Source organism: Tyto alba, unplaced genomic scaffold, assembly GCF_018691265.1.
Source record: "Tyto alba isolate M040663 unplaced genomic scaffold, T.alba_DEE_v4.0 Super-Scaffold_46, whole genome shotgun sequence".
Lineage (NCBI taxonomy): Eukaryota > Metazoa > Chordata > Aves > Strigiformes > Tytonidae > Tyto > Tyto alba.
This window is the reverse complement of record NW_024881322.1, coordinates 10,045,176-10,073,171: the sequence shown is the minus strand read 5'-3', so window position 1 is coordinate 10,073,171 and position 27,996 is coordinate 10,045,176. Positions and strand designations below refer to the sequence as shown.

The 27,996-nt window shown below is 39.3% G+C and overlaps 1 protein-coding gene across 7 annotated transcripts in view; it reads left to right on the top strand.

The window, feature by feature from the left end:
- Nucleotides 1-27,996, top strand: part of ELMO1 (engulfment and cell motility 1) — a 306,368-nt gene that overhangs the window by 1,604 nt on the left and 276,768 nt on the right. For 2 of the 7 annotated variants that reach the window (XM_042806555.1, XM_042806554.1), the window contains exon 3: nt 9,821-9,916. The exons of the other annotated variants lie outside the window; for them this stretch is intronic. The gene's annotated coding sequence lies outside the window, so the exon portion shown is untranslated. The remainder of the gene's footprint in view (nt 1-9,820; nt 9,917-27,996) is intronic. 7 annotated transcript variants of the gene reach the window in all.

Here is a 27,996-nt window from a genome sequence, read left to right as displayed (position 1 = left end):
TTTCCTCCTCTTCCCCTTAGCTCTGTCGCCTCCGTTCCCCCAAATGCACACACACACACACACACACACACACATGCAGTCTCATCCTCGGTTACATAATCTTGTAGACGTTTGTGGATCATTCATTGTTCCCATTAGTCCCATTCTTTCCATGTCATTCCTGCTTGATTGAGTGACTTGTGCAGAACATTGCACAGTAAAGAAAAACATGTTTGAATTTTCATAAAGTTCTTCCAGTTTGAGTTGCAAGTTTACATTCTTTGAAGGTTTTTTCCCCCTGATTTCTTCCCCCCTCCCCCCCTTTTTTTTTTTTTTTTTTTTTGGAGCTGTGTAAGTAGGTGGTATGGATCTAGTCTGATGACCGGTAACTAGATAAGAAGGAGGAAGAACAGTGGTGACAGTTTGCTGGTAAAAGTCCCTCTTGTATACTGTTAGGAAAATATTCATTAACACACATGTCACAAAGCTTTTAAAAGTACTGCAGCAGCTTCAAAAAACGCACCGGTCAGAGATAATAGAGATTAATATGGCTAAAACATCAACATGATGTGAATTGGATATTAATTGAAAGATACTATCAGTGCAGTCTGTGGATCTGGGTGGCTGATCTGACCAGTCTCGAGGTGTACCTGATGCCAGGTTTATTTGTGCCGGGGAGGTTGCGTAGGGGTAGTTGACTTTCTTTTGTCTCTTTTTGTAATCTGTTTGAAACTCACTGTGCAGTACAACACGCTTGTCTTTTCTGTAGCTTGCAACTTTGCTGTGAGTGTCATTGTCTGAGGATTTTTTCTTTTTTTATTGAAGGCCTGGGAGGGGGAGAAAAGAGAACCTGTCTCTATACTTACCATTTTGATATTTTTCCTTATATTCTCTATGTGCCAGGAAAAACTTAATAGGTGTACAATTCAGATGGATTTTGATGAGGGGATAGGAAAAATTCTTACCTTATTCTGTAGCAGTTTTATGTGGTCACTGAAAGTATCTGCAGTTCAGTAGTCATTATTATATAACCTGGCATTGTGTGTTCTTAAAAACAAGTACTTCTGTTTCCTCCCTGTTCAGGTGCAACGTATTGTATACATTGTCCTAAGAAGTGATTGATTTTTTTTTTTTTTTTAATGTCCCTTCACCCTAGTATTCACCAAAAAAGCTTACTATGCCCCGTAAAGGTGTAACTGTTGCCGAAACACTGCTGTGTGCGTTGTACTTCCTGGCAGGCAAGCAGTTCTGCAGCGAATTGCAGATCAAGAGTGGCGTGGTGTTCCACCCTTCCTTCCGCTCTTTGTTTTTTCTACCTAGTAGAAGTCTCTTTGATTTTTAAGGTTTGGGCTCCTAGGCGTGCTTTCTCACAGCGTCCAGCCTACGAAGTGCTGTTGGACTATGATCCCATGTTTTCCATGTTGATACAGAGGGAGCAGAGCTCCCCTGTTCACACGTAAGATGTGTGGCTTTCTTCTTTTGGTATTCTGGATGGGTTCAGTATGTGATGGAGTGAGAGGCTAATGTCTATAGATTTAACTGTAACGAGGAAAAGTTTTCCACAGATCTCTGCCAGTGCACCTGCACGCTAACATGCAGTGTCCTCCTGTTCCAGTGACAGGCAGCTTTTTTGGTTATACTGCCAACCCCAGTGTTTCTAACTTTGTGATTCTCAGATAAGGATTTTCTTGGGTCTTAGATGAGGCCATCAAGTACAATTTTCCTCTTGAGCTGTGACTCTGCTATTGCTTTATTTTCAGTCTTCTCAAGGTAAATGATCTCTTTAAAGTTTAGGAGCTCTCTTTGTCATACTGTGGTGTGAATGTGCAGTATGTCCTTGTATTAAAAAAAAACGTTTGTAGAAGGTGATGGGCTTTTGGGAACCCTGGAGACTTGAAAACGTCATACACCCCTGGAGCAAGCAAAAGTACTGTTGTCTCTTCTGGTTTATTTCTCTGCACACTTATGCCTGGCTCTAGTAGACTTTCTCCTGTGCTGTATCCCTGCACAGCCCTGAAGGTACAACTGAGGGAGAATGAGTTGGTTGGGTTTGCCTCCCTGTTCAGTCATTATCTTATTGAAAAGGAGATTTCAAAAGGATATTTTATGGTTATGAAGTCTTTGTGGTTTGAACACTTGTGACTAGAAATGGCTTTGTAACAGCCATCAAACCACCATTCAGTAAGGTATGTGCTATATCTTTAAAATATTTCCCTACTTTGAGTGAGTTTTTTTGAAGAAGTTTCTTGTATTCGTGGCAAGGGGAATGTGCCAAGTACACGTTGTTAAACTTGTGTCAATTTAACAGAGCAACTGTTTAAAGGATTTTGGGTAATTTTCCTTCTACTTAAGTTAGTCACCTTTTTTTTTCTTTTTCTTTTTCTTTTTTTTTTTTTTTTTTTTTTTTCCCTCTTCTTTTTTTCTTCTCTCTCCAAATATATCACTGGAAAAAGAGAGAAAGAGAAACTAAAAGCAATTGGCAGAAGCCAGAATGTTGGCAGGCATTTGATAGTACGGATCATAAGAGGTGATAATATATATGTGACACTTAACATAAAATAAACTGCATACATATGGTGTTACAGAGATGAATGGAAGAATAATCACAAAATTGTGAAGCTGTCTTTCAATCAGCATTTTTGCATCAAGCTATTTGCAAGGATTTGGTTTTGTGGTGTGATCTTTCGTTATTGCAACTGTTGCGAGACAGAAAAGGGAGATTGAAGGATAATGTCACAACCTTGCTGCTAGTTTTCTCAGTTTTCTGATCACTGCTAACATTTAAGAGGAATATTAATGAGAAGTCTGTGCCACAGTGGATGGCTAACGTGTTTCCTCTCCTCTCCGTTTCAGATCTGACAGAGGTAAACTCCTGTGTTAAGGGCAGACACTAAGTGGCTGGTGCCATGTGTGGTACCGGTCAGGAAGCTACTAATTTCTCAAGCTGCTGAGCGGGTTGGTTTGCAAAGTGCGTGCTGGCACTTAAGAGCAAGGTGAACAGTGATTCGCATGGTGCCTGTTTGCAAACACTTGAAAATGCGTTGATATGTTTCTCCTAATGGCAGGTTTCCATTGTGAGTGTCTGATTTGACTGTAGGAGGCTTGTTTTCAGCGCCTGCTAGGAGGGGGAAGTTCATTGTGAGAGAATGGAAGTGAAGGGCAAGGCATTTTTCTGTTCAGCAGTAAATCACACTATGAAGAAGACTCGAAGCCACTGCTGGTAGGGGTCCCCTTAGGGAAGTGTTTTAGTTTATGTACAAATGAACTCACTTTGGTACATTTTTAGCGAGCAGACTTTGGAGTTCTTTAGAAAGCTGAATATACTACTTGGAGATGTTATGCAAATGTGATAAGCGACCTATTCTTACTGGTTTTGAGGATATAAGTCTACTTACTGAGGCTTCTGCGGTGTTCCATTTACAGTCAAATAACACCGCAAAACTCCAGAGGAGCTAGCACCTAGCGCAAGGGAGGGAGCGGGAACTACCAGGCACTGCCAAGGGGAAAAGATTTCCCCTTTCAGTCTGAATTCAGTTGACTTAAACTGTTTGTGAAGCATCATTTTCAGTAAAGGCGCTGGGGAGAGGGGTGAATAAGAAAAGAAATGATTCTTGAGCAGATCCATTATAAAATAATAGCTGTGTCCTAGCTGCATGTCTTTCCTTGTCTTTTGCTTCTGCTTTTCTTCTGGGATTTATTTCTCAAAGTTAAACTCTCCTCATAATTTATCCTTGCATGTTTGCCACCTCTACCACAGTACCTTATTCTTTGGTCTTTGACATATTCATTTATCCTTACTCTCATGGTTTCATCGGCTTTATCCAGTCCTTAAATTATTTCGTGGGCATCCCTTAGGTTATTACTCAATTAAATAATTTTATTTAAGATTTGCAAGAGAAGCTGTGGACTGAAGTGTGCATCACCTCCTATGTTCTTTCAAAGTCTCTAGCTCAAAGTGTTTGTTGTAGAGTCCTAATTTATGGGGGGCATATGAAGTGCAAAACTGTCTCTGAAGTACAGTGCCATCAGGGACTGAGTAGTTTTTTTATCAGCTACATGAATACACATGATAACCTAGCTTTTTTCTTGTTGAGCTTGCTTCAACTGAAAGGGAGGATGGGTCACAGCTTCGAAGAGAATTTCATATTCTGGAGGTGGGATGGCTTTAAACTCCCATTCTTTAATACAGCAGAGGATGCTTGCTTGAAGGTGATCTCATTTCCCAGAGCTTTTTGCAAATCAGTGCGTATGCGTGAACATGGACAAATTGCTCCATGTGGACCCTTTTTCCCTTAATGTATGAAGCTGACAACCTGTAGATCAAATACATCCAACATTTTGAAGTTTGAGAAAGAAGGGATATGCAGGGTATGACCACGAGCTCAAATAATGCCGTCAGCACGTCAACCTTCCTCATTCAGTAGAAATTTTACGATTTCTGTGACTAGATGGCTGGTGCTATTCAGGGGTGTTTTTCTTCTAGCTCATTGTCAGTTTGATAGTAGGAATGAGAAGAGTAGGGGCTCCTAATTTAGTCTATTAAAAATTTCTCTAAAATTCAGCATGTAGTTGACTTACCCTGTGACCGTACACATGCTGTAAGTAAAGAGTATACTTCGTGTATTTGTTTGACTTGAAGCCCCTATGTATTTCTTATGATGCTTACTGGATCTTTTATGTAGTAATATGAGATGCATAAATTTTGGGGGAATAGGAGAACAATTTTTATTTTTTTATAAAATGTCATTAAACCAATTTTGGTATTTGGATTTGGAGTGACGGAAAGAGTTTAGCAAAACCATTATTTCAGTAAACTTCTACAAAATGCGGTTGTTACAACACTTTCTTCCATAGATACAGAACTGTCTTAGCTAACTATTCATATATTTTTAACACATGCATGGATTCTGCTGCTTGAATTTGTAGCCAAAGTGAAAATATCACTTGCCTATTTTTCTTTCTCTTCTGCCAATGTACGTGTGTCACCAAGTCCAGCAGAAGCGTAAGGGATACGTGGGTCTTGGCAAAGATACATCACGTGAGTGGTTCAGGCTTTTGACTGGCAATCTGCTGTATACGTCATTGAGTCTTGATGGAGTGACTCTTTAAATTGCTGCTTCATATTTTAAGAGAGGTGGTAATCTATTGGGGTAGGGTGATGAGGAATTTATGAGTATTCACATAATACCCTCTGGCCAGACAGTAACGTTGATTTGCACATTTCTTCTCTAATAATAAGAGGAGAAAAATGTTTATGACACAGGTTGGCATAATACAGTTTTTACTCTTAGTGCCAGTGCATGTATTTGTTACATTCTCATACAGTCTTTTCCATTGCTTTGCTTTCTGGAATACAACTGCACATTAGTTTTCATAGCAACGGTCGTGGCTTCAGCTGGAAATTGAAACCTGATAAGTGTTGGCTCATTGCATGGACTTTTGGACAAACTTTTTCAATAACACTGAGCCAAACCAACTAAAAAAAAAATTCCCCAAATGTAAGTACTGGTCCTCACATTCTGGAAGGGATATCTGGTATACCCTTCGGATGCTAGGCTTTTAGAATTCTGGAATATTGGTATTTTTCCTTTTTTTCTTTTTTTCTTTTTTTTTTTGATTTCTCTTAAGTTTTTTTTTTTTTTTTTTTTTTTTTTTTTTTTTTTACCACCCCTGCCTTCAAGCACCAGAGTACTCATCTGTTGAAACTCTACCCCCTGTGGTTCAAGTACATTCCTCCTATCAACCTTTTCACCCCACCTCCCACTGTTCCTCTTCACACATCCTCTGACATCTCTTCTGCTCACCAAACTCACAAAACCCAGGTCTAGATGTGGGGTCTAATTCTGAGCTATACTTTATGTAGGTCTATAATCTCTTCTCCAATAGATATGCATACAAGCTTCTTGTGCTTAATCTTCTTTTCCTAGAAGAAAAGCAGAAAATTTGAACAAATGAGAACTTCCATTGGAGAGCAAAAGACAGGACATTTGGTGTGGTGATTGTTAACCACTCAGGAGAAGATCGTAAAGGGGGGAAAAAAGATCCAAGCACCCAAAAAGCCTACAAAGCCAAAAGAAAATGCAAGTCTTTTCCACTTTGGACCACTTAGTACGATTTTAACTGTATCTATGGCAAGTAATGAAAACATTGACAGCTAATGCCAGTTCTGGAAAAGGAAGAAAAGAGCATGAAAAATGGGCCACATCTTGAACAAAAATACCAGGTTGTTTTTTTAAAAATTCTAACTGATGTTACAAGTAGGTCAGTTTATGCAGTCATTTTTGAAAAGACTATTTTTTTTATTTTGTAGCCAAAAGTGAAATTTTTACAAAAGTACGGTTGTGGAAAGCAGTGTATAAAATTTGGAAAGGGAAAAATAATTTCTTCTGCCCTGTGCTGCTCTGAGCCTTTCTCTGTCCTGGCTTTTTTCTCTGACATATTTGGACTTGACCTATTGAAATTTCTGCATTTGTTCTTCCCTGTGTGTAAAATACTGGTGATTTAAGTCTATATTTTGGGTTAGCCTTAGGATGTAACATATACAGCACCTTTCATAAACTCTTCTAATATGCAGTGACCTGGGCTTTTATTTCTTGACTTGCCAAAAATAACTAATTTTTTCCTTCAGCTAACTTAGGAACTTAGCTTGTTGGGAGAGTGTATGTTTATTGTGTAACAAGAGTCAATAGCTTTGTGCTGTGTTGGGATGGTTTTCTGGAAGGTAGCGGTTTCAAAGACTTCGTTCCCTTCAGCTGCAAATGAGTCAGAAAACATATTATGATAAAGGAGAGATGTGTGCAAAGGGAGAAGGGAAGAAAATAATCTACATGATTTTAAATCCAAGTTGGAATTTGAGTTCTGTTTTAAAACAAACACATAAATAAAATGGTCTTGAGCTGTTTGCACTGGAACTTGATTTCCTGGCTCATATGCCAGAGGGATCAAAACATCCACAGTTTGGTGGTGGTGATGGTTTGTGAATTAAAATTAAAACAGCAGGTTTTAAGATTTTTTTTTTTGTTATGTTCCAAATTGCTTAAATTTTGTAAAATTATTCATTTCATTCTAGAGATGACAAGGCTTTTAGCTTTGAATTAATTTTGTATAATTAATATATGAAAGTTGAAAAAGCAACTGTGCTGGCCTATGGGCTATTTTTCTGTAATTAAAGGAATGGTGGCATAAGGGAAAAAGCAGTCAGACTTCCCTCCCCTAAATTGGTAAATAGAGAACCACCAAACTAGACTAGAAAATCAAACCTAAGTCAACCCACAGATCCTTTGTTTCCATCTAATTGTTCTTGCTGTGTTCACTGGTCCCCATAAGCTTGACTAAGGGGATAAGCCTTGCTTTCCTGTCTTGAGGCTTTTCTCCCTTGATCTATTGAAATTCAGAGTGGAGGGCCCCCTTTAGAGAATGTCCCCTCGGTTGCTGTCTCCTCTGTAACAAAGAGGCTCCAGCTGTGGATATGGATTGAAGAGAGAGGTAGCCTCTCAGGCAAGCAATTTGGAGTCATTTAGGAAACTAGTAGGTTTAATTTAATTTGGAAATGGTAAGCCTGAGTCAGTTTTTGGACTGCTGATGTCCTGTGCTTGAATTCAGACTACCTGGGCAGGACCAGTGTGTTCTGCTACCTGTTCTGTTTCTGAGATATGTATTTGTAAAGCAATTACACTCTGCAGCTATGTAGTTTTAACGTGACAGAAGAGACGTTTTAAGTCACTGGATTGACACTGGAGGGCTGTAGTTTCAGTCTTTGCATCAAGTGAAGACTGGTTCCCTAAGCGAGTGCACCCTCGGGACAGCTGCTCTCCGGCGCTAGCCGTGTTCCCGCGGGAAGGAGAGAATTCCCATGTGCCACGCAGTGCAATAAGTAATAGGCATAACCCCAGTTAGAGGGGCACATAAAATGTTTTTCTGTGTCTTCTAGTTTCTTCATCCCAGCCTGTTTCCGGCAGCCTCATCTGTGTTGAGATACCCAGTCATTAGTTATGCCTGTATAATTACAGCTATGCAAGCAATTAACTGCATTATCAGTATTAGCCAAAGGGAGAGACAGTTGTGTGTTTTAAGTATGGTAGTCCATGTGTGTTGTCAGTTCATATGCATCCTAAATGAGACAAGAGGCACTACTAAAAGAGAAGCCTTGGGAGAAAAGTATCTTTTAGAAAAAAATCTGGATCTTTGTGCAAAAATAGTACTGCTGGAAAATAGTATTCAGTTGTAATGCCATTAGCTTGTGCGAGCTGCAGCAAGATCTCTTAATCCACAGTATTTACTGAAAGGGACAGGTAAGTCTGGTATGGTCATCATGGGTAGTTGATCTTTACCCATTCTAGGGAGAAGTTACAAGTGGGAGCAAGGCATGGGTGTGTTCTGTTTTGATAAAGATAACCTGAAGCTGTTAAAAAACTTGGAGGTTGTTTTGTGCATCTTCTCAATGTTAATTTAAAAATACAAGGGTAGATAGCAGGCAGAATGAAGATATAAAGGGATGTATTTGCAAGTGATTTCCTAAGTAAAAGCTGGGGAATTGCCTTCCCTAGGGACAGCATGGATGGTAAGCAGCAGCAGTGGGACCTCTTGTTCTCTCCTACTGTTTTTCAGATTGTAACATGAAATTACTGCTGTAGCTGTAGTGCCTTGGTGGGCTGATTCAGCCTAACTGAGCAGAGAAGTTCTACGATCAATTCTTCTCAGATTCAGACAGAATTGAACTGCTCCATCTACCGAATAATGGTAGAGGAACTCCCACCAAACGCTGGGAGTTGCTCAGGGCAGCTCTGTTTAGGTTGACGGTCTAGTATTTGTATTGGCTAAATCTACATATCAGCTGTAGGTAGAAATTATGGAACTCTTTTATTACATGCTGAAGGCAAAGAAAAAACTATTTGATGGTTGGATTCAGTTTGAGATATCTGTTATTATTTGTTTTCATTTCTTAATCTGATGCTGGCACTAAGCCTCATGAATGTGAAGTCAAAGAAAAGGGGGCTTTTTTAGAAGGCACTTTGTGAACAAAGGTGGTTTTAAACTGTTACTGAACCGTTGACACAAGCTGTTAAAGGACTGTACTGAGAGACTCTCTGGAAACGTCTAGATTTCATGAAGGGGAGGACCATCAGCTCTGTCTTTCCTCACTGAGAGTTGGTTGCTCCATTAATTCTACAGGCAACACCTCTGTCTCTTGGGCAGCAGTAGCTGTGCGTTATTAAAGATTGTCCATAGATGAAAATTACGAAGTAGCAATACGATCTAGTTGAAAAATGCTAATCCTTGGCATTCTCCATAATTTTCTTTTTTTGTATTCATACTGATTTCATATCTGGATATCTACACTTAGACCTGAAAGAAAATGAGGTTTTTTGTCTTGTTTTGGTTTGGTTTTCCAAAAGAAGAACTTAATCTGTAACTTTTTGCTGCCTTAATGGAGAGAGCTGTGCAGGTGGTTATCTCAGTCTCATACATTGAAAGCTGGTGATAATTTGCTGTAATATTTCCAATAAAAATGTTAACCAAATAATCCTGAACTGCTGGCAAAACTCAGTTCCTCCTGCTAACATAACACTGTTTAGTCCAGTGGTGTTAAACCACTAGAGAGTTCGGCCTTTAAATAGGAAAAAAAGAATTATCTCAGATACACAGTGCTGTAAATGTTGACTCTTCAGTTGTGACCAGTGTGTAACCTTCGTCCAGAGAATCAGTCCATGGGTTCACAGCTCAACATTTAATAGTGTTGAATGAAAAAATGAGTTCAAAGAAAGGAAGGTGCCTTCCTTGAATTGTATGAGAAATTGATGCATACTGTTAAAATATTCAAAGTTACTTTTTTCTTTCTAAGGTCTAACACTGGTCCCATTGAGGAATTCAGGAAATCAGTGAAATTTGCAGAACAGTTTGGGTGCCATAAGGGAAGAAGTTGTCTACTTTCTCGCTGGTATGTTACTAAAGCAGAATAATTGTATTCGGGAAGAGAAGAACCTTCTCTGATTTTGTTTTTGTAGAGCAACTATGTCTTAGGATCAGCAGTTTCTCTACCGTTACCCTTGTACATGATGGGTCTGGGTTGTTGAATCATTTGCTTAAGATAGTGTGTCTGTCTGCAGTAATTCTTTTAAACTATTTCTGACAATAAATAGCATCTTTCTGCAGTTGTCAATGGCTTGCCTTGTATATTTGTTAAAAGAAGAGCAAGACCATATTGGGAAAAAACAGCAGAAATTTCTAGCTTTTGGCCTCACTGTTTGCTTCTGCAGAAACAGGGTAGAATTATTGGAGTGTTATTTACATCTGTGGGTATATGAGATCCACAGTGCAATGTGTTTTCCTCCTTTTCTGTAGAGCATTTTTATGTAGGTAGGAGGAGCTGGTGCTCATTGCTAGTGAGAGCCATTGTATGCTACCTGACCCTTTGGAAGGGAAAATTTGTGTGTTTTTATTTAAAAACTGCCAATGCCAGGGGCGTGGTTTTTTTTTTTTTTTTAATTTTATTTTATTCTCCTTTTGAAAACCACATCTTAGTCTTCCTTATCTCCTCTCACACAAAAAAGGAGATTGTTCAGTTTCAGGCTCTTTGTTGGAGCTGTACTGCCAGGAGCCTTCCTGGCCTCTGGCACTATCAACAGAAAATGCTGCTCTTGAAAGAATGGAGTATAGTTTAGGAAGAGGGGGGGTACCAAGACTGGTAGCAAAAGGCAGAACTTGGCATCCCAGAGAAGTGGCTGAAAAAGCGTTCATGTTCCTTGAAACTCTTGACAAGGGTAGAATAAAGTTAAATGAAGGAGGAGAAAAAAGCAAGCAGAAGGGCAAAGCATTAGCAGGCCCCAAAAGGGGAGGGAAGGGTGTTGTCAGGTTTATTTAAGCATCGTCTTTTTTGCAATGTAAGTCTGGAACAGGGAATTGGTGATCCCTCGTGTTTTCATTTAGCAATTTATGTGATACATAACTATGTATTTTGTGGTTCTTCCCCCTGACTCAGCCATGCAAGCTTAGTCTATCAAGGGTATGGAAGTTGAGTTTGAATACTGCTGGATTGTTGTATAACTTAAAATTGACTCTGAGGAATGGGAGAGTGATATGTAATGGCACATTAATCAGGTAAATACTCTTCAGTAACACCTTGCTCCTCCGCATCTTTAGTACATGCTTATTTTCATATAATATATTGTCCAAATGGCTGCAAAATCTGTAGCTGGTGGCAGGGCAGGACAGGACCATACCACGTTCATAAACAACCTTTGCATCCTCTGGGGTGAATGATGAAGGCCTATTGCAACTTGGATTGTTTTTTCTTTTTTCTCCCCATCCTTTCTGTCAGCTGTTGCAGAGCCTGTTTGAGTCCTCAGCAGACAGCATTATGGGTTGTCTACCATAAGGCTGCAGTGGGAGTAAGGAAAGCTCTTGAGCTAGGAAGCTCTTGAGCTTTTAAGGCCAATCCTAGATTATTCTGGGTCTTTTAAGGTGGGTGTGTGTGTGTGTGAAGACAAGAAGGATTCTTATTCCCATTAAATTACAATTAAATATGTGCTTATGTTTCATTTTTTGTAAGTAATGCTGTTGATTCTACACAAACCAAGGCAGATATGGGTCATATTCTTTTTTGCAGTACAGGCATGAATGGTGATGGAGAAAATAAATGCATAGGTCAAACCAGCTGAGTGGGAAGCACCAATCTTATGCAGCTATGCTTCTGACAATAGCTACTTTCTAAACAGCTTGGAAAGTCTTCCTATGAAGCTTTTTGCTGTTTAGGAGACAAGAGTTTGTAATTTGCATTCAGAAGGCATTATTTTAATCAAAGTATTTGGCTTTTATATCCATGCACACGTGTGTGAACATACAGTATGGTAGCACAGTAGGGCAGTAGGGTCTTTGCTTATTTTTTTAATGGTTGTGAATGTTAAGGAATTAGCCATTAAACTGTAGATGGAAGCTGAGTTCCTGCAAATTTAATGGGAACTGTGGTTGGGTAAAGGACCCAGGCATATGGCTGTGCTCTTTAGAAAAAGAGTCTGAAGTCTGCTGGATTAATGGTTTTCATCTCATTTCACTGACCTTTGACCCTGAGAATTTTGTAAGCCAATAAATTAAGCCACTAGTGGATTATTTTCTATTCATTTCAGAAATCCACTATGCTGCAAAAATGGTAATGTCTGTCTCGTAGTAAGGATGAGCGTTATGCTGCAGCAGTTGGGTGTCTCGGGTGTGTAGTGAGGCAGGGAGCCAAAGCCCGACTGCTCCTCGGTGCTGGAAGCACACCGCTGGCTTGCAGTTGCTGGAGCATGATTGCTTGGCTTGTGTTGTTGCTCTTAGGAAATGCTGGGTGCTGGGTTTTGTTTCCTAAGTATCTGTTGAGGGGGTCCCCTTTTAAGCATTGAACATCGTTTGTAATTAAGGGATCATAGTGTATTTTCTTGAAAGCTGAAAATGAATGAAATTGAGCAGCCTTTCATGCTGTTCTGGCTTCTGTGTTAGAAAAGGATGCTGGGTATCAACAGGCAACACATTTGAAAATTTTCTCTACATTTTGTTGGAAGACCTGTGGAAATAAGCGGATCTCCAGAGTGTTAAAAGAGAATAAAATTTTATTGCTTGCTATAAAGCTACTGGTGGAGGGAGTAGTTACACTAAAGCAAGATGAAGTTTAAAGTTAAACCAGCCAGCCTGTTCTGGTCGATGTAGTTAGATCCATGTAGATGCACTTCTTCTGAAATAAGCACCGCTTTAGAAGGTCTTGGAGAAGAAAGGTGGTGAGTTACTGTTTAGATTAGTTTAGGTGCTTTTGGTTTAATTTAGATTCTTTCCTTACGCTCGTTCCTGAAGAGGACCTGCACTGACTTAAGCATGTAGCATTTTGCTTTCACTACAAATTTTACTATGGAGACAGGCAAAATGAGGAAAAAGAAATAAATGTTTGCAGCTATAATTTGTTGTCCTGGTTATTCTGGCGGTCTTAAATATCAGCCGTGCACGGAGAGTTACTGGCAGACCCTTTACCTAGCATACAGCTTCAGCAGTGTGGCTGCCAGTGAAGCCAGCAGCTTACTAATATCTGACTAATTGTTTCTGTCACACCTGCACAAGCCTTTCTATCTCTCTGAAACGCATTAGCATTCATGAGAAGTTATTGAACCACGATGAATCACAAACACATTTCAAGTAATTCTTTTGTTATTGTCCTTGGGCCAAGTACACCTTCTCTAAACAATACCTTGTTTTTCTATCCCATAAAACCTTTTATTTTTTTTTAGTCAGAGAACTGAAAATCAGAGAAATTAAACCCTCTCTCTGTATTCAAGCTTACCTTTTAATGGGGACTTGGCATACCCCCACTTCTCACATTTTACCTCTGAGCTCCATCATGTGATTAGATTAAAAAGCTCTGCTCTGTGCTGGTTTTATTAATTCAGTAATATGACTGGATCGCATAATGTGACACATCAGCTTTGGATGCCAATTCTGTCACCTCCCCAGGTGTTTGCCCCATTACCAGCCGGTTTCCAGAGGGCTGTGTCCATCTTGGTACTGCTCGTTGGGTCAGATGATGGTTACTCGAGCTGCACGGGAACTCCACGAGCCTTTTCCATTTGAGAGGGCCTGTTCTATGCTAGGATCTTGCTGTGATCTCACCAATATGTGCCTGCCAAGTGCTTAGTTTGATTTACTGTTCTCATTTTCTATGTAGACTTAAGCAATCATGGAAGGAAAGATTAAATCAGAGTGGGGATGAGTATGCAAATAACTGATGGAAATGTAAGAATGAGCAACAACAGCTATAGAGTTGTTTAACTTCAGATCTTTATTTGAAAAATTCGGTAATGATAAGGTTGATCAAAAATGCCATGGTTTGCTGGGGCTGGAAGGAGATCTTGTATGATGAAATGGAAGTATTAACTGAAATCACATATAAAAGAGAACCTCAGGTGAAATTGTCTTTTACTTGATATTTCCAGCATTTGTAAGCCAAAGCTTTAGGTTGGATTTCTGCTGGCAAAATGTTGTATTAAGTATGGAGAGGAAGAAGGGCTCCTATTTCAAAAGTTGGGTCATCCCCCCCACCCTCTCAATTTTTAGCTTGGGACCCTTAGAAACAGCAGCAGATTCTGTTGCTTATATGTGTGGGATCTGTGTCTCTCTTCCCTTTTCCCCACGACAGTAACTTTTACATTGTCACCTGATTCAAACCAAGTCAGCAGAGCAATAGAGGTCCCAAAGATGCAAACTGCAGACAGTTTTTGTGAAAATAGTTTCTGCTCTATCCAGTTTCCTAAGGGAAAGACTCCAGTGTGAGCCTTATTAAACAACGGGAAATGTGCACCAGGGATTCAGGTGCGTTTGCCTTAGCCCTGCTGCTCGCAGAGAAGCTCTCTGCTTTGCTTGGTTAGACAAAGATAGCAGAAAAAGCATCTCTCGCTTTTGTAAAGAAGAATTAAATGAAAGGCCTGAAAGCTGAAAGTTATGCTAAAAACAGATTGCCATCTCATAACTTACCTGACTTCTACTCTGAAACATGTAGAGTGTGATTTTAGTACACAAAGCTTCGCCATCAGAGTAAAGAGTCTTCTAGATAAGTGAGATTTGAGCTGCTCTAACATTTTCATTCAAGTGTTTAAACAAAAATATTTGGGAACACTTACTTTAAACACAAAAGCTTCAAAACTTCAATGAAGCACTATATTTTATTTACTTTTAGGCAGTCCTGTGCTGATCATACAATAAAATAGCAGAATTGGGGGGTAATACTGCTAACGAAGGAGACTTAACAAAAGCACATGCCGTGTGTCCATGTGGGCTAGTGCTGTGTAGATGGTAGACAAATACAGAGGGAGAGTTATAAAATCTTGCCTTACTGGGGAGCTCAACTGAAAAAGAAACTTTTTACTGTCCAGTAGGGATGGATTGCAAATTAATTTTATGTATTTGGTAGGGAATCTTTTGGAGCTTAAAAACATCCTAAAGCATGAACCCATACAGGTTAGTTTTGCTGTAACTATAAAGTCCACATTTTTTTTTTTTTATCTCATTTATAAAAATTTTAAATTCTACAGGGATGCAGAAGGGAAGTAAAAACTTCCCTGAACATGATGGTTAAGGGAAATATGATGTTAATTGTTTCCAAATGCTGGCTGGCTCATTAAGTAGAATTTGTTACTCATCTCCAATTGGAGGAGACATGTAAATTCAGATGGCCAGTGGCTAACGAGGCACCAGGTCTGGTGAAGTCATCTTCAGAGCTGACCTAATAGTAGCTTCTACTGTGGATTTCCTGAGACCTCAGCTGGTAGCTTAGTCCATCCTTCTGACCTGTAGCTAGCCAAGGACCTGACCAGGCAGTTTTTTCCAGCTGGAACTGGGAGAAAGAACTTGGGAGTTTTGTTATTCCTACCGGTCAGTAGTACCATTGCTTACTTCTGGCACCTGTTCATACGTGAAATGAATAGGTGCTGTAACTCAGCATCTTTCTGATGTTTTAAATAATTAGTTCCCTTCCCCGTGCTTAGCATAAACTCCCTCTTCAATTTGAACAAACCTTGAGTTTGTCGTGTGTCTCTCTCATTTTAACAGTTAGATTTATTAAGTACCTTTTTTTGGCGATACTGTTCTTTTCTAAGCCCTTGTGGCATCAAGACTCATGGACTGCTGTAAAGTACATCCTCAAATTGAATTATATCTGTCACTGCTGGCTGTGTTTTAGTCTACTCCAGTCCTGGCTGCCTTTTTTGCTCTAGTCTCTGAGGTTTTGGTCTTTTCTGCCCTAAGTGTTTAAATTCTCACATGTCTATTTCATTTACAGTTCTTAAAATTAGATTTATTTTCAAAGTCCTTTTTGAGAAGGAATGTGTGGGAATGTGTGTATAAACCATAAAAAATGTTAGTCCTTTGGGAACCACATCTTTTTACAGTTTGTGTTCCTACCTACTGATATTTTTAACTAGGCCATGCCTTCCTTTATTTCCTCTTTGCCCCCCCCCTCCCCATCCTTGGGGAACACTATTTGAGGTGAACTTTCGTCCTTTAGGATTTTGAATCCCAGTCAGAGCAGGATTATTCATCTTTTACAGACATTAATTCTGAGTTACTGCTTCTGTAACAGTCCTGAATATTATATGCCTATTCTGGGTTTGTGGGTTAATGTTAATTTAATGCAATTATTTTCAGCTGCTGTCTTTTCCCTTTAAATCCTATACTCTGCTATGCTAAGCTAATGAAACACAGCTATTGTGGCGTACTCGGCTGCTCTGCTTACTAAAGGCACTCATAATGTGGAACACACTAACTGAAAGAGACTTTCCTGTCTGCAGCACATGACAGTTCATAAAGGGCTGCAAGATTTTTTGCCCTTCTAAATACTTTTTTTGGCTTAGTCTTTTGCCACTTCCTTCCATTTGGAATTTTCTTCTTTCATATATGTCTTGTGTTGTTTTTTTTTTTTGTGTTTTTTTTTTTTTTTAAAAAAAAAAAAAGGAAAAATATTAAAGTCAATTGGTATGGAAGGAAGGAGAGTAAAAGCCTCTGGTCTGCTGGTTCACCTTTCACACTAATGCAGATGCGTCCTGAGTGTCTCTTACATGTTTTAAGAACCATATGCCCAGGATGATGGCAGTTATGTTGGTTCCTTAATGTGTGGTACCTGGATGGTGTGTTTCAGGATGTTTGTGGTGGCAGAGCTCCTGGTAGCCTATTGCAACAAGAATCACTGTGCTCTCAGGGCTGGACTGCTTTCTAGATGAACTAAAAGTGCCCACCTACTTGAGAGGGTGCAGGATTCGGCTTGAAGTCAGCAAGATGACTTCACTGCTGTATCATGTAGGAGGAGAGGATTCACTGCAAGGGAAGCAACATATGTTTAAACTTAAATATCGTATAATTAGCCAAACTGGCAAAGGAAACTGTGAACAACATAAGGAATATGTATTAAGTCCATTTTATGATGTTTAAAGAGTTCCCCAGTGCGAGAACCCCTACTCCAATATTAATCTTTTAAAAACATTCCTATCCTACTAATGGATACATTTGTCAGCAATAGTTGCAGCTTGGTTTGCTCCACTTCATCCTCAGGTGTGTTGATACACCTGTTGTGGTAGGGAATAAGATCAGTCAGGGAACCTATCCAAGTTAAAAATAAATTGTTTGTTTTTCAGATTATTTTTCTGCTCACTTGAGGCTTGGATCAGCTCCCCATGTCACATCGCAAATAGTTTGCCTAATGTGACTGAGGGGCTCTGCTAGAGGAGGGGATAAAGCAGGTGAGAAGGGGAAAGAAAGGGCATGAACGGAAAACTTGGACGCTGGGAGAAATGCCTCTGTAAATAGACCTTTAGGGGAGATTGTAGGCGTCAGTAAGGATACAGCAAACTTGTGAATGAGAGCAACATGCCACTCTTTCAGCTGTACGTATTTTTAAAGACTATTAACAGGTTTAACTGTGTGGGTATTCTTCATTATTTAAGTGAAAAGATGGTTTTATTCTTGGCATGGCAGATCCTAGTAGAATCAGCCCCCTTTTTTTACTAAGGTGTTATTCAAGCCTATAGGCTGTTTCTCTCCATAATTAGTGAGAGGCAGTCACTTCCTTGAAGATATTGGCCTCACTGCAGAAGGTCAGAGAGTCTGGGAAAGGAGCAGTGGCACCAAGAAGCAGTTTGGCCAAGTTTGTAAAGCGGGTCAGAAGCCGAGTCTGTCGCTGCGGCCAGTCTCCCCTGTCTGTCAGAGTTCCTGTTCCTACCCCGTCACCCTGCCCGTCTCTTCGGCTTTCTGCATCAAGCCCCTTCCTCCTCTGGAGATGGACCCAGAGCTGCTGATGTGGGGGAGAGAAGGGGGAAGAGACAAGGGGTTTTGTTTATAAACTTTTCTCTGTGTAGCGTATGGTGTCTTGAAATTCACTCCTTCTGGATGTGACATCCGTTTGTCGTAAAATCGCAAGCGTGCGTGTGTTCTGGCTGATGGTGCCAGCAGCAGCTACTTGCTTTGAGCGTGTGCCTGTGAGGTCTCAGGATGAAAAACCTATAACAGGGGGATCCTCTACATGTACTGAGAGCCCTTCTGCTGTCTGATTTAAACCCTTTGCTATACTAGTGTTTGAAGCCGGCTAGCTAGCAAATCCTTCTGTCCTTAGTGCGAACTGTACCACGTGTGTGCATGTTATCAACCTTTTGTACTGTAGCCAGACTTAGGAGGAAACCATGATTTCTACATCCTACAGTGAAAGTGTTGCTACGATAACAGATTTGTATGCTTGTTTGCATCTCTTTTTTGAATGAAAAAAAAAAAAAGCGCCAATTAATTATCTGAAACTTCTCAAACTCTTTCTGCTTTCATATGGTTTCAGTGAAACCTTATGATACCTCTTAGTCTGTGGGGTGCTGTGAGGAGACAGTTCTGTTTGACTAGCTTCATGTTGGACCTTCCTGCTTCATTGTAAGAAGAATTCTTCTGTTGCTAGAAGAGTTTTGCACAGCAGAGGTTAAGTGCTGAAGAGCTGGAAAAAGAGCTTTGTACAAGTCCAGGGAAACATTTTCATTTGAAGGCTTATCTACAAGGATGGCCTCTTTGGTAGCCATGTACTACCTTATTCTTTGGAATAATGACATTGTGTATGAATCACTTTTTCATATGGGTCTAATTTGTTTATTAACTACATTCTGCTGTCATCTGTCAGAAAAAGTATATTATTTCTGAGCTTACTCAGAAAGCTGGCACAGTGAAATGTTTTATGGAAAAACAAAAAAACCACCCTGTACAGTTGCCAAGAGTGTATCTGCTGTCCTTTTCACTTGGAGTACCACCAAACTGGAGAAAAACTAGTCTCCTATCAAGTAAAGAAAACAAACAAACAATGTCATATTCTCTCTTATGTTTGTAAGGGATGAAAAAAGGAAAAAGAAATTTGAAGGCTGATATAGGTTGAAGATTTGGGGGGAGTGTGGGGAGGAAAGAACACATATAATAAAAGAAACCCCTGTGTGTATGAAGCCCATCTGTGACAGCAGTGTTTTCACACTGCCAAAGGATCTCTTGGCTAGGTCACACACAAACTTTGTAAAGAAGCATGACATGTTGGACTTCCAGTAACGAATGTGCTCCCAAGGCTGAGAGGTTGGCCATAAAAATTACTCATCCTTTTTTTCTTTCCTGACTGCATAACTATTTGCATCATGCTGAGCAGCTGATACTGAATTTCTTCATCACCTGCCTTCATCAGATGGATCTCCTGAATAACCATGTTGTTTTTTTCTAACAGTTCTGTAAAGCAGTGTTGCTCTCGTCTATCTTTCTACCATTACATCAGCTTCAGCTGTGATTTCTTGCAGCAACTCTGCCTTAACTTCATATTCTAAGTATCAGGTTCCTGCAGTTTTCTTTCCTCATCTTAAGCTCTTTTTCCGATTACTTAAGGCATTCTTCATGCTTTTCGTCCCTGCATTAATAGTGATTCCAAACTTGTCTTTTTTGTCTCATCCTGACTTTGGCTTTATCTGTGCTGCTTCTGTGTCTGAAACGCCTTACCAATACTCTGCTCTGCCACGCTTGCCCACGTGTCAGCAAATATGTAGCAAGAACTCTAGCTCAGAGGTGCTGACAGGAAGCAATCAAATTCAAAACATAATCAAAATATTCCTCATTCATCACTGGCTTCTCACTGCACCTTGTCTATTCCCTTTTGTCATTTAGATTGTCAGTTTCTTAAAGTACAAGACAATTTTCTTTGTAACGGGTAATACTGAGTACTTTACAGGTACTTAATAAATAGCAAATCAAATAATTTATATCCCTGTAATAGCCTGTTTTTACACAAATTGCATACACTTGTCTTTTATATTGCCTATTTCTTTTTACCTACCTTGCAAAGCAGCATTTACACAGTGCAGTCTAGCATGGGAAAACTACACTTTGAATCAGACTTACAGGTAGATTTGATTATAGGTCTATGTTTGGGGCTTTTTTGGCTTTGTTTTGTTTGTCATGCTTGCTTTTTTTAGACTGGTTATTCCACTGAGGTTAAAGATAGGTTATCGTTCCAGTGCTGCTTGGATGGCACTATACCTTACATTACATAGCTCCTTAAAACTATGAAGACAACTGGTCAGTGTGGATAAACTTGGTCCCTTCAGGATAGTTGCTTTTGGGGAGCTGACTGATCTCCCTACCCTTATCTTCCATACAGCTCCGAATCAGGCAGTGCTATGCATTTCTGCTTCTTCCCAGTTGGCTTGCTATTGGAATCAGCTTTCTTCTTCTGCGGGAGCCTGGGTCAGCAGCATTCACTGTAAAAAGCCTGGGGGAGGAAGGTCAGTCCACACTGAACTGGAAACTTCTTAGGACACTACAACTACATCCAAGTTGTATGGCAAGCGTGTATCACGGTCACATCTTGGTTGGCCTGTGGAGGGATGGCCGTATCTGGCCTCCACATGGGAGTTTTCTTCCAGTGGTTTAGCCTCAAAGTGATGGCCATATGCCACAGAAGGTGAAATCACAGTGTGACTGCAGCTTTATTTATCTTATTTATCTTTATCTTTATGCGAAGTATTTATCTTTATGCGAAGATCTAGCCAAAGGTTTTAAGAAGCATCTGCGCCTTGTCAGGCCGCCTGTGCTAATGGCTATTTCATCCCATGTGAACTTTCTGTGGTTCCCCACCACTTACACCATTTTTACTCTAGAGGACTGTGTGTTTAAAATGCCATCTTGTTTGGTCAGAGAGTGAATGCGCTCCAAGTTTAATCTCAAAGTATCGTATCAGGAAAGAGGGACTGGCTTGTTATTGCAGTGGGATTGTAATTCATCAGGTTCAAAAGTTGTTCTTGTACCTCTTGATGTGACAGAAGTATTTGCAAATACTTTGTGTTCTGTGCAGTGAACAGTCCTGGTCGTGTCTGCTACACGTTATAGTGTATATACGCCATTGGCTGTGAGTTACTCATCTCTGTTTCACTACAGTTAAGTAGTTATTCCAGGCATACGATGGAAAAAAAGAATCAGTTTCTCTGGGTTATCAGCTTGCATATATTCAGTTAAATTGCATATGCTTATCCTGTTTTCACCCCAGATTTTGTTCCAGGTTATGTTTAATAGGCACAAGGGTGAATGTACTTCACATTTAGATTGCTTGCATGTTTTGTGGGGAATTGCATCTTTCTGACCTTTCCAACCCAAAGTTATTCTCTTGAACGATTGAGGCTCATCCTCGTATGTCACAAGAGTAAAGTTGAGTAAATTTATATCATGGTTCCATTCAAATGCTGATTTTGCTCCTGTAGTCTCTACATTTTGAATGCTTCTGGTTTATGTGATTACCTACTAGTTTTTTATTGATTTAGTAGCTAATGCTGTCTAGTATTGCTGTCTGAGAGAGGCACTGTGAGAATAAATGCATGAAGAGTTGAGGGGCATTTAGTTCTGTAATAATGACCCACGTAAGAACTTAGAAGGAAAAAGATTATTTGCATGTATGCAGTTAAAATATTCAGGAATTCTGTGACTTGCAAACAGTAGAGAATACATAGATAATGGAGCTGTAGCAGAAAAGCAGCTGCATAGCTACAGAATATTTTACTGATATTCAGAATAAATATACAATTGCTAATACATTATTTGACTGAATACCATAAATCTACGATTATATATTTGTGTCTATAAAAGATGTATCCTAATGTTTGGGAGATATAGTGTGAAATAGCAAGTAAATAGCAAAGTAGTGATGATGTGTTTTAGAATGCCTTTAAATTAATGAGAGAGATTTATTTAAATTAGATGATACTTCATAGAATATTGCTCTCTCTTCTAGATTACAAATCTCTGCTATTTAAATATTTTTCTGTGGGGGTTGGTGATCGGAGTGGGAAGAGATGCATTTCTAGTTTCATCTGTATCCTTGAATTAACTATGAAAAAGGGTGGGTTCTTAATTTAACTAACTTAAGCTAAAATCTTAGTGAAAACACAGTTTATAGTCTTCTGCACAAGCTTCCACAACTTGTTTTAATTTTGTAAGCGTTTTACTTTCATTAGTTGACCATATTGGGAACGTAGGTTTTTCACAGCAAGACCAAGACTTCAGATACCAACCTGCTGGGCATTAGTTTGTGCCACTTTTAATACCCGAGCCTCCTTGCCTTCCCCTCCAGCTTTGCCCACTGACCCCTTTTCCCTTGGATTGGGTAGAGCAGCCATCTCTTCCCCTACCTGGGGGACCGGTGATGAAGCCTGGTAGAACATCTTCGCTTGGTTTCAGTTCTCGTCTCACCTGTGGCTGCTGGTGTGGGCTTCCTCCGAGGCCCACTTCACTGTAAGGTGGTGGGTGGGTTATGTGGGGTGGTTGGCTGTGGGCTGCACGCAACACCTGACCCACAGAACAGTTTCCATGGCTTTGCTGTGGGGTAGTGGCTCTCATGGGAACAGGAGTTTAGGAAGAAGTACATCTCCGGCTGTGGTTGGGCACTGCGAAATGTTCAGAACCTCAAGCCAGAGTCCTTCTGCATTTTCCAAACAAGTTTGTAAGCTGCTGTCTGCCTCTCATACTGAGAGAACTGGGTTGTCTTGGTGAAGGGTTTTGCACATATGGTCTTTATATATGTGAGAGGAAGCTTTGCACACAGAAGAGTCAGCCTACTTCTCATGCCCTCCCAAAACCTCCCGCAAGACATCATTGAGTCTCAAGAAAGTCTGGAAAACTTTGATTGTGAAGGAGGTGCGTTTCATTTGACTGAAGTTAAGACATCTACATGAAATTAAATGAAATAAGCTTTATCAACCCATCTGTAGGCAACCATCAATCTTGACAATGGTAGATTAAAGATCAGATGTCATATGTGAAATCTTCCTTTTAGATTTAAGGGACAATAAAATGGAGAGATCTGGTTGAGACTGTATTTGAAAATGCATTTTGCTCCAAGCTCAAAAATAAAGATTTAATTTTCAGTAAATGGGGAATGTTGAACCTGACATTAAGGATATCTGGATTCTGTTACCTAAGGGTATGTAAGTGGGATATTGGCATGTCATAAGGTGAATTTATAGGTCACCAGCAACTCATCACTAATCTCAATCTATTATCTTGAGTATAAGTGAGTTTATCTTCTTTGATAAAGCTGCCTATTCATTTAGCATATGCTGAGGGTTTATCTACATAGGAACACTTGGAAAAATTAATCTGGATTAAGATATGATTTGGAAGTGGATTAAATTACATAGTGCTCCTACACAAGGACTTCTAAACAGAATTTAAGTGTCTTTAGTTTTAGTTTCTTTACCTCCTCAGTTAAGTACATTAAATCAAATTAAAGGTGTTTCAATTTTACTCAAATACCTGTAGAAGTTTAATGTAATCTTATTAACCTTCTTTTACGAAAGTCTATTTGCACTTGCTTTCCTTATTTTCTTGTAGGCAAATTGGAGACCCGTTCAAATGAGTAGTAGATGACATTAGCCAGTTCAGTGTAAATTCATAGTTTTTATTTCTTGTACACAAGAACATTCATGTCAGCATTCTCAGGTTGACCAACTCTGTCTTTCCACTTACTGATACCACCCAACTTGGTCTTCACATACTTCATTTGCAAATTGTCAGTAATTATTTTGATATCCTCGAAGGGACTAAAAGGCCTCCATATGAGAAATGCTAAGTAACAGCTGTGTGGTGGTATTTGATTAGCATCCAAGTGGAAATCTGAAGTTTGTCTTTGGCTTTGTGCATTTGTGTAGAGGTGAGGGTGGAGTTGGAGAAAATGAATGATTTACAGGAACTTTACCCATGAGTATAGTTATTTTTCTGTAAAATTATGACAGACGCAAACTGTAGTTTTAATGTAACATAGAGTTCAGGCATCTACATCTGCTTTTGCTGCACCTGGCTTAGTGTATTTGTGTAAGTTAAAATGTGTGCTATTTTTTGCAAACTCTTAGATGAAGGATGTATGCACACGTTAATCAACAGATGGTAAATATGGGGGTTTTTATCCCTTACAGAAGTAGAGACAAAATGTGAGAGAAAACTTGCTTGGACTGACCAGAACCTAACACTGTAGAAGTTGGTTTGCAAAATGGCAGCAGCAGCTTTGAACCTTTCAAACGACACTGCTTTTTATTCATTGTTCAAGGCTTGATATAAATCCAGTGACATGGGGTACTTGAGAATAGTAAATGTTGTTATGCACAAATAAGAATGAATGGCTTGCAAGTTTCATGACAAATTACTCATATTGGCATTGCAGCGTGAGGGCTGTATAATGCTGCTATATGAGGAGACAGACCGTGATTGTAAGCACTGCCTCTGAATATGCAGAATGGTGATCTCTGGCATGCCTTTTCCCCATATGTGGCAGCATCTAGCAGTGGGCAGTTGTAACGTCTGATAATTTGAATTGCCAAGTGATGCCTTTGCACTCAAATCCGTAAGAAACCAACCTTTTCCTCTCCCACAGCCCCACTGAGAAGTGAAACATACTGAGTTGCAAAAAGTATGTCAAATATGCATTTAAATGCCTTGCTTCTCTGACGTTTCATTTGATATGTGCTACATGTGACTTGGAAGCATAATAGCACATTGTCCTAAACCGATGGAGTTAGACAGTGTTTGATCTCTTCAACTGAACAAATGTATTGTTTTAATGCTAAGCAAAAGGCCTTTTAAATAGGAGAATTGATTTTATACATTTTTAAAGAGAAACCAGGATATAGCTGTGGTTTCTTTTGCCTTTTGGATTTACTGCAATATGACAACAGAAAAGAAAGGTTCCCTCAGGCTGAGGTTGAATGCGTAAGAGACGGTAAATTCCGTGGTAAAGTTAAGCCCCTTAAAAACCAGCTACTTAACTTATTACATACACTGAATAGTTGTTCTTTTAATTTTTTTTTCTTTCATTTCTAAAAGGTATCAACAGCTTTGGAAACTAAAATCCTTAAAGTACATATATTTTAATGACAGTATTGGAAGAGCTGTAACTGTTGACCTGCTGATGTTCATGAAACAACTAGATGGTGTACCTGAAAAGGACCTGATAGCTTTACTTACTAAAACCAAGTTCGTATGAGTATAGCACAGGTGAGGGAGAAGGAAAGAATTCTATAAAGCATATTTAGCAAATAGTGTTTTTTGCTAATAGTCTTTATTGTCATTTCCTGGCAGCACTTTTGAGACACAGTGTTTTAAATCCTAAGTAATCAGCTGTGGTACAGGTAAGTCAGTGTTAACTAGTTTGAATACAAGTAGCTCCAACACGCTCTGTACTTAGCATTTTTTTGAAATATTGCTAAAATTGGCTTTGTACAGCTCTGCAGCGGATGTGGACTGGAGTTTAAATCTATTTGATAGCTCTGAAATAAGAATTTTGCCCTGAGATGGCTTTTAAAATTAACCTTCCTTTTGCTTCCCAGTCTTCTGCCCCCCATTTTTGAAATAACTCTACATTTTAAGATAACAAATTGGCTAGTATCCCTTGTGTATGGTTCTTGGCTATATACAGTTAGGTAAGAGCGTGAGCAAAATGTAAATTCTTTGGTAACTCGGCAGAAGATACTATTTCATCACAATTGCTATTTAATTTTTGCAAAAGAACCTCCCACGCTGAATGTTCTTTGAGTTATTTGAGGTTGATTTTTCATGAATAAAATTCTTAGTCATCTTCAGAATCTATGCAATATCTTAAAGAAATAAAGACTTTGCACATTTCAGTAGTTAGTTGGTCTCCTTTTGTATCTCTCTTGATTCTTGCACTCCTTGCTGTGTATGTAAGAAGTTGCTCCTATGGTCTGTAGCACAGTCCTTGAATTTGGGAGTTAAGCAGTGAAATCCTTCCCTTACGGAAACTAAGGGCAAAGAAATTTACTTTTATTTTCTGTTTTAAGCTCTTCTAGCGACTTTCTTCGTGACCTTGGTGTGAAGATCTTATCAGCAGAGTTTATGCAGATAATCTGCACCCGGATCTACAGGGCAGGAACACATGTTGGGCTGCCGCATTCCGAAGTTACATATGAGTAAATGTTACGTTTGGCAGTTGATGTAGAGTCCTCTTCCTATGTGATAGGACTCTTAAGGATGCATGAGGTCCTTCATGTTTCATCAAAACTTAGATAGGCTACCAAACCAGGAGACATATTTACCTCAACTTTAGTCTGTGCCCTGAAACTCTGCACCCCAGCTGCACAGTTTATATCATGAGCAGTCTTGTATCAGTAATTTTGTGGAGGGCAGTACAGGGATGATGTGCAAATTGGCACTTCAGCTGCTGCAGTGGACACAAGCCTGTGGACAAGTCACAGAACTTGTTTGTACCTGGGTAATGATATATATTTGCAAACCTAATAGCATATGCCAATAACATGTAAACTGGGAAGTTCCAGAACATCCTTATGAAGGACTTTGAGGTCACTAGAAGTTAGCAGTGAAACTAACTCCTGTGGTTTTATTGCAAATACCAACTCTTGATGCTATTCTAAAAGCCTGAGCTCATGAAGCTAAATGACTGCATTAAAAAAAGGTTTGTCTATGGTGGTAATAACTCTCATTAAGTATAATTGGTGTAGCTGGAGAAGGTAAACAATCCAAGTTGCAAAAAACTGTTTTCTGTTGTGAATTACAAGCAGCAGACATCAAAGCTAAATTCAAGCTAAAGAACATGTGCTTTGAACTTGCTTAGGTCTGTATCAATGATAGAAAAGGGTGGTTGGTATCTGAAGAGTAAAGAGCATTATGATAAAGCAAAAGAAGGAAGAAGGCTGTTGCCTATGGGAGGAGTGAGTCAAGTAACATATGGTCTGGAGACATATTTTATAACGTGCAATAAAACTGTTGCCTCTGAATTTCAACTTTTGTTATGTATTACAGTTATGATCTGAGGCTTGTTTCTGGAAGGCTGGTAGGGGTTGGTTTATAGGGGTTGGTTTTGGTGTTTTTTCTTTTTTTTTTGTGTATGTTGTTGTTCTCTTTTTTTTAAAAAATTTTGTTTAAATCTCTAGTGATAAATGACTGTTTCATTTAGGTTTTACTTGTTTTAATTGGTTACCCATGTGAATTTGCTCTGGTGCATAGCAATGTGCATGTAGCAATAGTTCATTTAAAATTGCCATGTAAAATGAATTAATGAAACAATATCTATCTTTTTTTTTTTTTTAAGCAGCAAGATTATATAGTCATCTTAGTAGTGAAGAGAATGAATACCAGCCGAGAAAGTAGTTCTTGGTTCCTGATTAGTTACTGGGGACAGCAAACTTTAGGATTTAGGTGCCTTTAGAATACACCTGTCACAGCAGAAAGGGAAGGGAAAGACAAAGTCTGAAAAGCACTTTCTGTCTTACACAGTTAATTCACAAAGGGCCTCTAGGAAAACTTAGAAGAACCACTCTGAGGTTTGCTGAAGCTGCATTTACTATTTGGTTAAGCCTCAGGAAAACTCAGGGAGGTCCAGCGAACTAGGAGGGCATGCCTTAATATTTTGCAGAGCAGTGTGCCTGTTATGAAGAGGCGCGTGCCATATTTAGGCTCTTTCCTATAGCAGGGTTTGTATTCTGAGGTCACTCTTGAATCACTGAGCTTCTTGAGTGGTATGTCTGACACACACATGGGATGTTTAATTACTTTGAAATGCAGTTTTATTTTGGAAGTGGTGTGTTTCTTCTTAGACTCCTGCGTGGTCTGCTAGTCTTATCACTAAGGGGGATATCAAAGGTTTTGTCCTATGCTGCATATGGAATATAAGTGTACAAATGTGAACTAGCTTCCAGGAGAAGAGAATGGAGCTGAGTAAGCATACTGAATAAAAGTTAAAATAAAATCAGAGTGGCTTTAATGTGAATTTCCTTTTTGATTAAAAACTCTTACTAATTTAAATTCTAAAATCATTTTTACTTTGAAGTGAGATTTCTTTTTATGATGTAACGAGGAAGTGTTATTCCATCTGATTTAATGTTATTTTACTGTTGGGTGGACTTGTAAAAACCATTGACTTCTTTACAAATGAAAGAAAGAAAACCTTTTTCCTTGATATGAAAGGCCAATTACTGTGTTATCAGGAAAAGGCTT